Source organism: Stylophora pistillata, chromosome 6 (genome assembly GCF_964205215.1).
Source record: "Stylophora pistillata chromosome 6, jaStyPist1.2, whole genome shotgun sequence".
NCBI classification, from domain to species: domain Eukaryota; kingdom Metazoa; phylum Cnidaria; class Anthozoa; order Scleractinia; family Pocilloporidae; genus Stylophora; species Stylophora pistillata.
The window spans coordinates 16,747,823-16,757,074 of NC_142524.1; the positions used below are offsets into that span (position 1 = coordinate 16,747,823).

Below are 9,252 nucleotides of genomic sequence, written 5' to 3' on the forward strand. Positions count from 1 at the left end.
GGTATAGCCATCAAATATCCCGAAAACATGGCTGGAGTTCATACAAAATTGTATTGCTTCCTCTGCATCATCGGATGCGAAACAGTGCTTCAGTAATGTGTTTTATCCATCTGGAGGTGAACACGTGCCAAAAGGTGACCCAGAAGCTTACATGATTCCACCAGTTATTCTATGGAATCCCCTGGTCCAAAGAGATTGCGATCTGGCCTGTCCATATTGTCAGTCGTCTCTTTGCGTGTGGAGGTGGAACGATGGAACAACCTCCCATACAACGCCTTGCACCACATTCTCTATTCAGCAGCAAGTCCTTCTTGTCTCGTGTGCATATCTCTGCAGTGGTACACATCACCAGGTTCTTGCACATGACCCTGAGTTGTTGAAGACAATCCGCGAAACAGGTATCGGAATTCCATTTATTCTGTTTTATAAGTCTGGGATGACAAAGGAACTTTTTGATTTTATTTTAAGCAGTACCCAGGCTGGGCTTTGTATACAGGACATTGAGAACATGCTTTTTAATTTGCATAATTCTAAACAACTGTGGCAGGGCTTTCGTGTACTACTCGCAACGCTGCAGCAGCTAATTTTTCCCTTTTCAGCCCAAATAAGGATTTTATTGGAAGAATGCTAATCACAAGGGCATTCTTGCAAGCTTTCACTGAGTGTGAGAATATGTAATCCTCCACAGGATTTCTAGCATATTGGTGATAACACGGGCACGCGTGCGATGACACGCCACGCTAAGCGTGATATGTGACACGCATATGCGCATTTATTAACAAGGAAACAAAGAGTGTCACGGTAGCTTTTGTTTTTCACGTCTTAACACGCTCAATCTTTTATTTCAACAGCATGTTAAATGACACGCTTCGTAGCGTGTTACAAGTTGTGCGATATGGCACAGTAGCATGGAAAGAGTTGTTATGCAACCGAAGAGGTTAAGCAAGAAAGCCTTTAGTTTTAGAAGTTGCTCCGCACATTGAAAGAATTGTAGCGAAAAAGACAGCTTATGTAAAAAGTTCTTCCTAGCACAAATGCTTTCACCGTATGCTGACTTCAAGCAAAAATACGGTTATGTAAAAAGTTCTTCCCTAAGACAAATAATGCTTTCACCGTACGGACCTCAAGCAGGGCCTAGCGACAGTTTGACGATTTGATGGCCCGGTAAATATTATGTTCGAGCAACAATGTGATAAAAAAGTATTATTTAATAGAGGATTTTGAGTCAAATCAAAGTTTTTCAGAATTTTCAATGTAACGCTGCGCAATTTCTGGCCTTGAAGGCAAGTAAACAACGATCTAAGCATGATGAATTTTACCGCGTGGGCTTTATACACGTGAGAAATTCGTACGTTTTGCGCTTATAACAGCAAATCAAACAACTGTTTTGAATAAATCTGTCGTCCCGAAATATTTCTTGGCCATTTTAGTCTTGCTTCCTTATTAATTGATTCTATGAAACTTGAGATCTCTTCACTCACGGACAAATTTGCACATTCCCGTTTGAAATATGATCCACAGGCTCATTTGCACACATGCGAAAATATTTAGCGATTTTATCTTTTATCTTGATTTTTGAGAGAAAATGAAATATGCACCTATCGCTTTTTTCGACGAAAATAAGTTCTTTAATTAGTCTTCTTTCAGTGGAGCTAATGTTTTTTCGGAAAAGATGATTTTTAAAAACTTACTGCGCATTGTGTTTGCTTTCTTGATTTCTCCAAATTTTTTTGGTTAAACTCGATCTTGCTATAAATTTCCGTGTTTTGAGAAAAGAAAAATGGGTTTCATGTGACAAATTGTGATTCATTGGAAGATAACAGGTGGAGTTTACAACATGAGTCAGTGATTTGATGATGAAAATAAGTTACGAATGCAGGTTTTGCTTTAGTGGATATGACATGGGTATTATTTAAAATGCGTGATATTTCGTACACCAGAGTGCAATATGACATGGCATAACACGACTTTTGTTTTCGCACCCTTTAACACGCTTCTTTGTTTAACCTGAACACGGTTCATTGTTTACATGGAACAAAAGAAAATTTTAGTCAGGAGTGCATTGTGACACGCTGCTACTGTGTTAACGAAAATTTCTTTTGTGTGCCCGTGTCATCACCATTATGCTGGAAATCCTGTGAAAAAAAACTCAACATGTGTGTGCAAAGGTAGAGTATTCGATGTGATAAATTTGGATTTAATTCTCTTTCATTTGAGATATTCTGTTATATTCCCCAGCAGAATAGTAGTTTAACAATTGGTTAGTGTCATGATTGTCTCTAAGGAGACAATTTCTGAACATGTTGAAAAATTCTGTGAGAAAGTTCATAAAACACAGTTTGAAGTCACTGTCCTATTTCACAACAAAATATTGGCATCACTATTTTATCTTTGTGTGAATTCTTACCTTTTGACGGCAGCAATCTGCTAATGTGAATTTCCAGAAATCTCCACTCCTCCCCATACAGATGACATTGGAATCTCCTGGGGGTGGGGTAGGGGCCCTTAGAATAGACACACAAACAAAGTAAAATCATGTGAATCTTATTTGAAGTTCCCAGTTGCCTGGGGAGGGTGGTCTTAGAACAAAACCTACTATAGGGGGGAGGGGAAAGGTGTGGATATTGTATGGAATTTAAAAAACATGGGCAGTCTATAGCTCAACAATTTGTGATATGAAATATTCTGTCAGTTCGTGAAGCTTTGGATGGTTGTCCAGCATTGTCTCTTTCTGGGATGCTGTTAGGAGATCATCGGCCTTCAGATAGTTGTCTTTGTATTCCTCCAAAGACACATTAAAGTTTCCCAGATGGTGCTCTGGAAAGATAAGGGTGCTTGGAAGTGCCTTGTAGAATTCTGTTGACTTCCCCAGTTTCTTCACATGACCAATAGATGCAGTTTCTAAGTCCCTCATATATCCCTCAGTTTTCTGTGGAGTTGGGCATGAGCTAGATGGAAAGCTGTTAGAGACTCGCTTGGAACTGCAGAAAAGGCCAGGCAGTGTTAAAATTCTCTGCTTAACGTATTCATCTGGTACTGACAGTCGTACTGTTGCGCTGCCCTGCTTGACCTGCAAACACTGGAAAATAAATTGATATTTGTAATAACATATTTTCCAGCAAAAGTACCACAATATGACAGTTCTGAGAACATAAATTAAACAGTGCTGGGCAGAGATGAATCTAATGCTATCAATATTTTAGTTCTGTAGGTTCCTTCACAGGGTGGAAAAACCCAAATTATAGTGTTGTACTGTGTAAGATTCTTTTGTGCTAGATTTTCTGCTTGTATTAAGGAGGCTCCTACCAGTTTATACTCTCCAATCTTTTACACTTCATAAAAGCCAGCCTGATGGTGTGGCTGTATATATTTTTTAAAACAAGTAAACCTTTAACAAGTAAACAAAGTGCAATCCAAGTGAACTCAAACTTTCATGTTGTGGTTACACACAAACAGGTCAAAAGTACCATAATTAGGATCCAGACAGAGCCCCCATTTTGAGACAGACATTTTTATTTTCATAACATTTGTAATATAATATGGTACGTAACTAGAGATGATTATTTTTAACCGTGCTACACAACTGCAGGGGTGGGGCTATATGGGGGGTCGAATGGGGGAGTAGCCCTTTTCCCTGTTAATTTTTCTCATTTGCATTACAATGTAATCCAACATGGATGCGAGGCAATTTCGGGCTAAGACTACAAAATAGCCCGAAATTGCCTCGCATACATGCTAGAATGTATTTTAATGCAAATGAGCAAAGGTAACCGTAAAAAGGGCTATTGGTCTCATCACAGAGACATCCAGGAGACCCGAACGGCTCTTTTACTTTCAGAATGCCCTCTAAAATTTCAACTTTTTAAAGGTCATAATGATTCATTATATCTAGTTTGGCAAACTTACCGCTTCAGCAACCCCACCGAAGGAAAGAAGTGTATCATGTAACGTGAGTGCATATCCCATAGTTGTCTCACTTAGTACTCCAGGCGTAGGAGCTGTAAGTTGCTGCGGGGCAATGTCCAAACAGTGCCACAAGATATGCATATTAAGTGCTAACCTGATAGCGTTCTTATTGGATTTTGCGTTGCATTCAGGACTGAAAGTTCTAGCAGCTGATTGCGATGATTCTTGATTTTTTCCCTTGCAGTATTTATAGTACAACTCTCTTGCTCCAGCGCTTAATGTGTACTCGATGATGTTCTCTTGATGGTGTTCAACGTGTATCTGTTCATATACAGTTCCCAAACTCTGCACAGCACTTTCTTGCACGAGCTGTATGTGTTGAGAACATTTCGATTTCCTCCATTTCCCTCTGCACCTTTTCTTGGCACAGGACGGGGACTTTGTCGGCTCGGCCGTTTCTACAGGCAACATCCTTGGGCCAGATGGTGATCATAAAAAATTACATTTAAATCTCAAATCAATTTCCATAAATGTTGTTTCTCCTGACTTAATTGGATTCAAAATTATCATGTCCTGTAAAAGCAGTTAGATATTTTAATGTTTTATTCCTGTGTATTGTGACGCAGTTCTCTTGGTCTTCCTGGCCTAGTCCTCGGTCTTCCACGAGGTTCTGCCAGTCTTCTTGGGCCTTGCCTGCTTTCATCATTGAAGTGGTAGTCCACGATTGTGTGGTACTTCATGAAACATGGATCAGGGCACATGAGAACACCACAGACTGCACAACTATACTGAGTGTCAACGTGTTGAATATGAACTTTGCATGCCAGTCTATTGCCATTTGAAATTGGGTGATGAAAGTAGTCCCGGTTAAAGCAGAAATGAGGGATAGGGGCTGCTGGCTCTGGGTCTCAATCTGTCAACCGAAATGTCCTTCCATCAACTAGCTGTTCCACAACAGCCTTTCTGAACTGGAGCATTTTTAGGGCATTCCTAAATGACTTAGCCGTAAGGATTTGGGCATTTGAAATGCTAAGCTCCTAAAGATAAAAGAATATTTTATAATACCACACAGATCCTTTCATAAGGCGTGTGTATGTTGTAACCCTTTGATCAGAGAGGTCAACACCTCCCATATTGTGATTATAATCGGAAATTATTGTTGGTTGTGTGAAAGCTGTCTTCTGCCATTTGTTGCCCACTTTTACAGACCTCTCCACCTCTGCATTTGAAGTTGGACTAACCGGAGTGGTTGCCAGCATGTAAACCATTTTGCTGTCCTTCCAGCCCACGCATGTAATGGTGCCTTTCTGTCGATAAACACTTTCTCCCTGCTTCAAACCTTTGATTTCTTCATTTTGAGCATCTGTTATGTCCCTTGGAAGCCCTTTTCTGGTAGATCTCACTGTTCCACAGGCCAGTGTGCCTCGCTCCTCAATGTCTTCAAACAATGGTACTGATGTATAGTAATTGTCCATGTAGAGTGTGTGAGCGTTGTCAAGAAATGACTCCATAAGTCCCATAACTGCTCTCCTACCAAGATCTGTTTGTACCACACCATTTTCTTTCCCGGTATATACTTTGCTTACAAGTCCATAGCCAGAACTAGCCTCAGCAAGAGTAAAACACTTGATTCCGAAGCGGCCAGGCTTGATGGGAATAAACTGGCGAAAGTAGATTTTACCCTTGAATTTTATGAGGGTTTCATCGATAGACAATTTTCTCTCAGGGTTGTAAACCGCTAAAAACCTTGGCAATAAAAGATCCAGAAATTTCCTTATTTTAAAAAGCTTATCATAGTCAGGTGAATTCTTGTCTTTCACCTCTTCTTGGTTGTCAACAAAATGAAGATACCTCATTATTTTAAAATACCTGTCTCTGGACATCACACCTGGAAAGAAAGGCGTTGTAAAAACTGCCTCTGTACTCCAGTAAAGGCGCAGGGACGGTTTATTCACGATACCCATGTTCAGTGTCAGAGCAATCCATGCATTGAACTCATCCACTGTCAGGGCATACCAGACAGATCGTTCCTCAGGCCCTCTCTTCTGCTCGGCGTATAAATTAGTCTGGTTCACGATATGGTTCCACACTGCATCAGTAAAATATAACTGAAAAAAATCCACTGCTTTCATGTCTTCTTCAATCTCAATTCTAGGACCTGTAGGCTGATTAAAGTCCACGTTATCTCGAATATTTATGTTTCTGCTCCACTCTCTGTTTCCGTTTCGCTCGACACCAGGAAGAGGAACTGTCCTGTTTGCTTCATCCTCTTCCAGAATCAACTCAAAATCGTCGTCTAAATCTTCGTCAAACTGTCTGTGTTCCATAATATTAGCAAGAGGTAAATCATCGTCAACAAACTCGATTTGCACCGAATTCTGAGCAAAAGAAGCATCATTTTGATCCGAAGCGGCCGGCATTTTTAAATAACTAACTGATCTCACACGTGTTTTAAAATTTTTGAAATTTATTGCGAAATTGATTGAAAAACTACGATTTTTTACATTCAAATGCGAAATTTAGATTTTGTCCGCCATTTTGAAAAATATCTAGGCCCAATCTCGCTCAGAACGAGAGATACGAGCAAAGCTTGGGGGCTAGTAATTTTCCACGCGTATGTGCATGGCTAGGACTCTAAGGGTTTAAATTGTTCAATTTTTTCTTCATTATATACTGCACTTATCCTTGCTTCATAAAGAAGTGACTTCCCTCCTCCATCTTTAGAAGTTCTAGTAGAACTAGTTTCACATTTAGTTCTGTTTACTACCACATTGGAGATGGGCTGTGGAGAAATGTTGGAGGCCTCCTCCTTTTCTGTGCCATTTTTGTAGTTCTGAAGTACAAGCTAGTCACCTTCAGTGTCATCTTTATCTTTACAAAGATCCTTCGTCGACTTACAGTCATACAAAGTATACTTGCAAAGTTTTAGCGTTAAAGCGAAGATGTGATTGCAATATCCAATGGTGCCAGCGACACAACAACAAAATGCATGCATGCAACACTTTACCAAATATAATGCATATGGCAAGCTAAAGGTCATGAGGGGCATCATTCTTTTTAAAACTGTGAGAGCCTTTGGCTTTAAAATAGAACCCTCGTTGGTCACTTGTTGTTATAATTTCGTGAAGATATTGATCTTGAAGAAAAGTCTGTGCTTTCCTCAAGTTGGCTGGAACGCTTGTGCCCTTTGTTGGCGATTTTTTTACCAGAATTTACAATGTGCTCGTCCATTTCAGCCTTTCTAAACAGTGGCATTTTCTCAAGAGAAGTACCCCACTTTTCTTCAGGATATTTTACTGATTGAACTTGAGGCTCCCTGGAAAAGTTACTAGTAGTAGACTTGGTCAAAGAAAGTTTTCTTTGCATGTACAGTTGATTTGGATCGATTTGTTTATCTTTGCTATTCTTGATGAATTCTTCAACTCTGTAAAAAAATATTGAACCGTTTTAATTGAACTTACATCAACTACATTAAAGAGTGAAGCTAGATCTTGATTTTCAGGAGGCACGCATACTATTTCACTAATCGAGCTCTTCGTGTATCTTACCTTTTCACGGGTTCTGCTTTGGTTTTAAGTCCTTTCGCAGAGTCGCCTCGACATTTCAACCAAAATTTAGTTCATGGTTTTTTAATTCTGAAGCATTTCGACCTTTAAGGGAGGCACCAGGAATGTCATCTTCGTTTAAGCTGATATTAGATGTCATTTCTCAGTATTTTCACGATGTAAAGAAGATAAAAAGACACTAAAAACAGTAATAATTACAGCCATGCTGAAGAGAACGCTGTTATTTGGCCTTTGATGCCTCACTTCCATGTTTCTCGTCTCCAGTCCCCCAGCAAACAAGCATACTGTACCACCATTTTCGAAAGCCGTGTCTAGGGATATACATATCAAGATATCACAAGGCGAAAAAGCTTATATAAGTTGTCTCAAACGTGGATTAATCCCGTCTTAATTTGAAGTTTACTAAGTTTAAGTTGAGGTTTAAGCAACTTATACACCGGTTCAAGTCTGCCTTAATTTGAGCTTATACTATCTTAAGGCATAGTTAATCGAGGGGAATGGTTATGAAGGCTGACGAACTTCAAAGGGACGGCCTATTGTTTAGATTTTGATGTTAAACAGGACAGTCACGTGACCGCGACCCTGCACATACTTCTCCATACAACTGTGTTTGGAATGTGTAGGGTCAATGTCACATGACTAGTGAAAAATCATAACAACATGCGCCTTTGAATTTCACTGGCCTTCATAACCATTCCCCTTAAGATCTAAGATGACAAGCTTGTAACTTAAATCTTCCAGAAGGTTTAAGAAATATTATGAGTCGCTAAAGGCAGACCTTAAATCTTTCAGTAGGTTTAATGATGTATTTAAGGTTACTTAAAGTGGTCCTAATTCTTTTGGTGGATTTAAGGCGGCTTAAACTAGACCAAAATCTTTGAGCATGTTTAATAGTATATTTAAGGTCACTTAAACTTGACCAAAATCTTTCATTGGCTTTAATGCACATTTAATTGGAACTTAAACCTGGTTAAATAAAGGTATCTTTTTAAGTAAAGTTTAAGTTCATTAAACCCGACTTAAATTTTCATTTGGCCCACGGTCACTGTGGGCTGTATGTTAAGGAGAAGGGTGTTGTCATTGACCAGGAAAATGCATTTCTGGTTGTTCTTTCTAACCATTTTCACTGCATTACCACAGTAGAGTAGGACTAGAATGGAACATACGAGAACCATGCGAGTAGTCCACCCAAAAAATCCCACCCATCCCACCCCAGGGGAGGACATCCATCACACAGTAATCTCGTGTAGGAGACAGGACCTCCATTTATTTCTCCCTATCCGAGAAGACTAGAATATCTAACCATTTCTTGATGTTATAGAAAGGTATAGAAAGGTAGCATATTCTTCTCAATTATTTTAAGACCTTGAGTGTTGGTCCGGCCGGGACTTGAATCCTCGACCTCCCACACAACAGTCCAGCGCTCTATCCATTGAGCTTACCGGTGAAGTGACTGACCCCAGAAATAAAGGCAGTCCAATTGGAAACCTAGAGATGAAATACAAGTTATTTTTAGAAAGCTTGCTCCTGAAAACAACACCATATTATCAGTCACCCTTACAAATAACACAAAGAATTTTTGTTTTGAATGAACTGATTCTGGCCTCAGGCTAAAGAGGAAACATGCCTACTTTTCACAGGTGCAAGGAGGGATATGGCAATAAGAAAAATGCAATGGTGTGACGTTGTAGTTTACACCTATACCTCTGTAGCAGAGGACATCCATGTTGAGTAGATATACTTTGACCCAACCTTTTGCGTAGCCTTGAAAGGCAAACTT

The 9,252-nt window shown here is 39.6% G+C and overlaps 1 pseudogene across 1 annotated transcript; it reads right to left on the reverse strand.

Moving 5' to 3' along the window:
• Nucleotides 1-1,962: 1,962 nt before the first annotated feature.
• On the reverse strand, nucleotides 1,963-4,403 carry LOC148728544 (uncharacterized; annotated as a pseudogene). Its single transcript, XR_016002479.1, has 2 exons — nucleotides 3,907-4,403; nucleotides 1,963-3,079 (listed from the first exon to the last, which is right to left on the reverse strand). The product of XR_016002479.1 is annotated as an uncharacterized LOC148728544 (transcript).
• Between the last annotated feature and the right edge of the window lie 4,849 nt (nucleotides 4,404-9,252).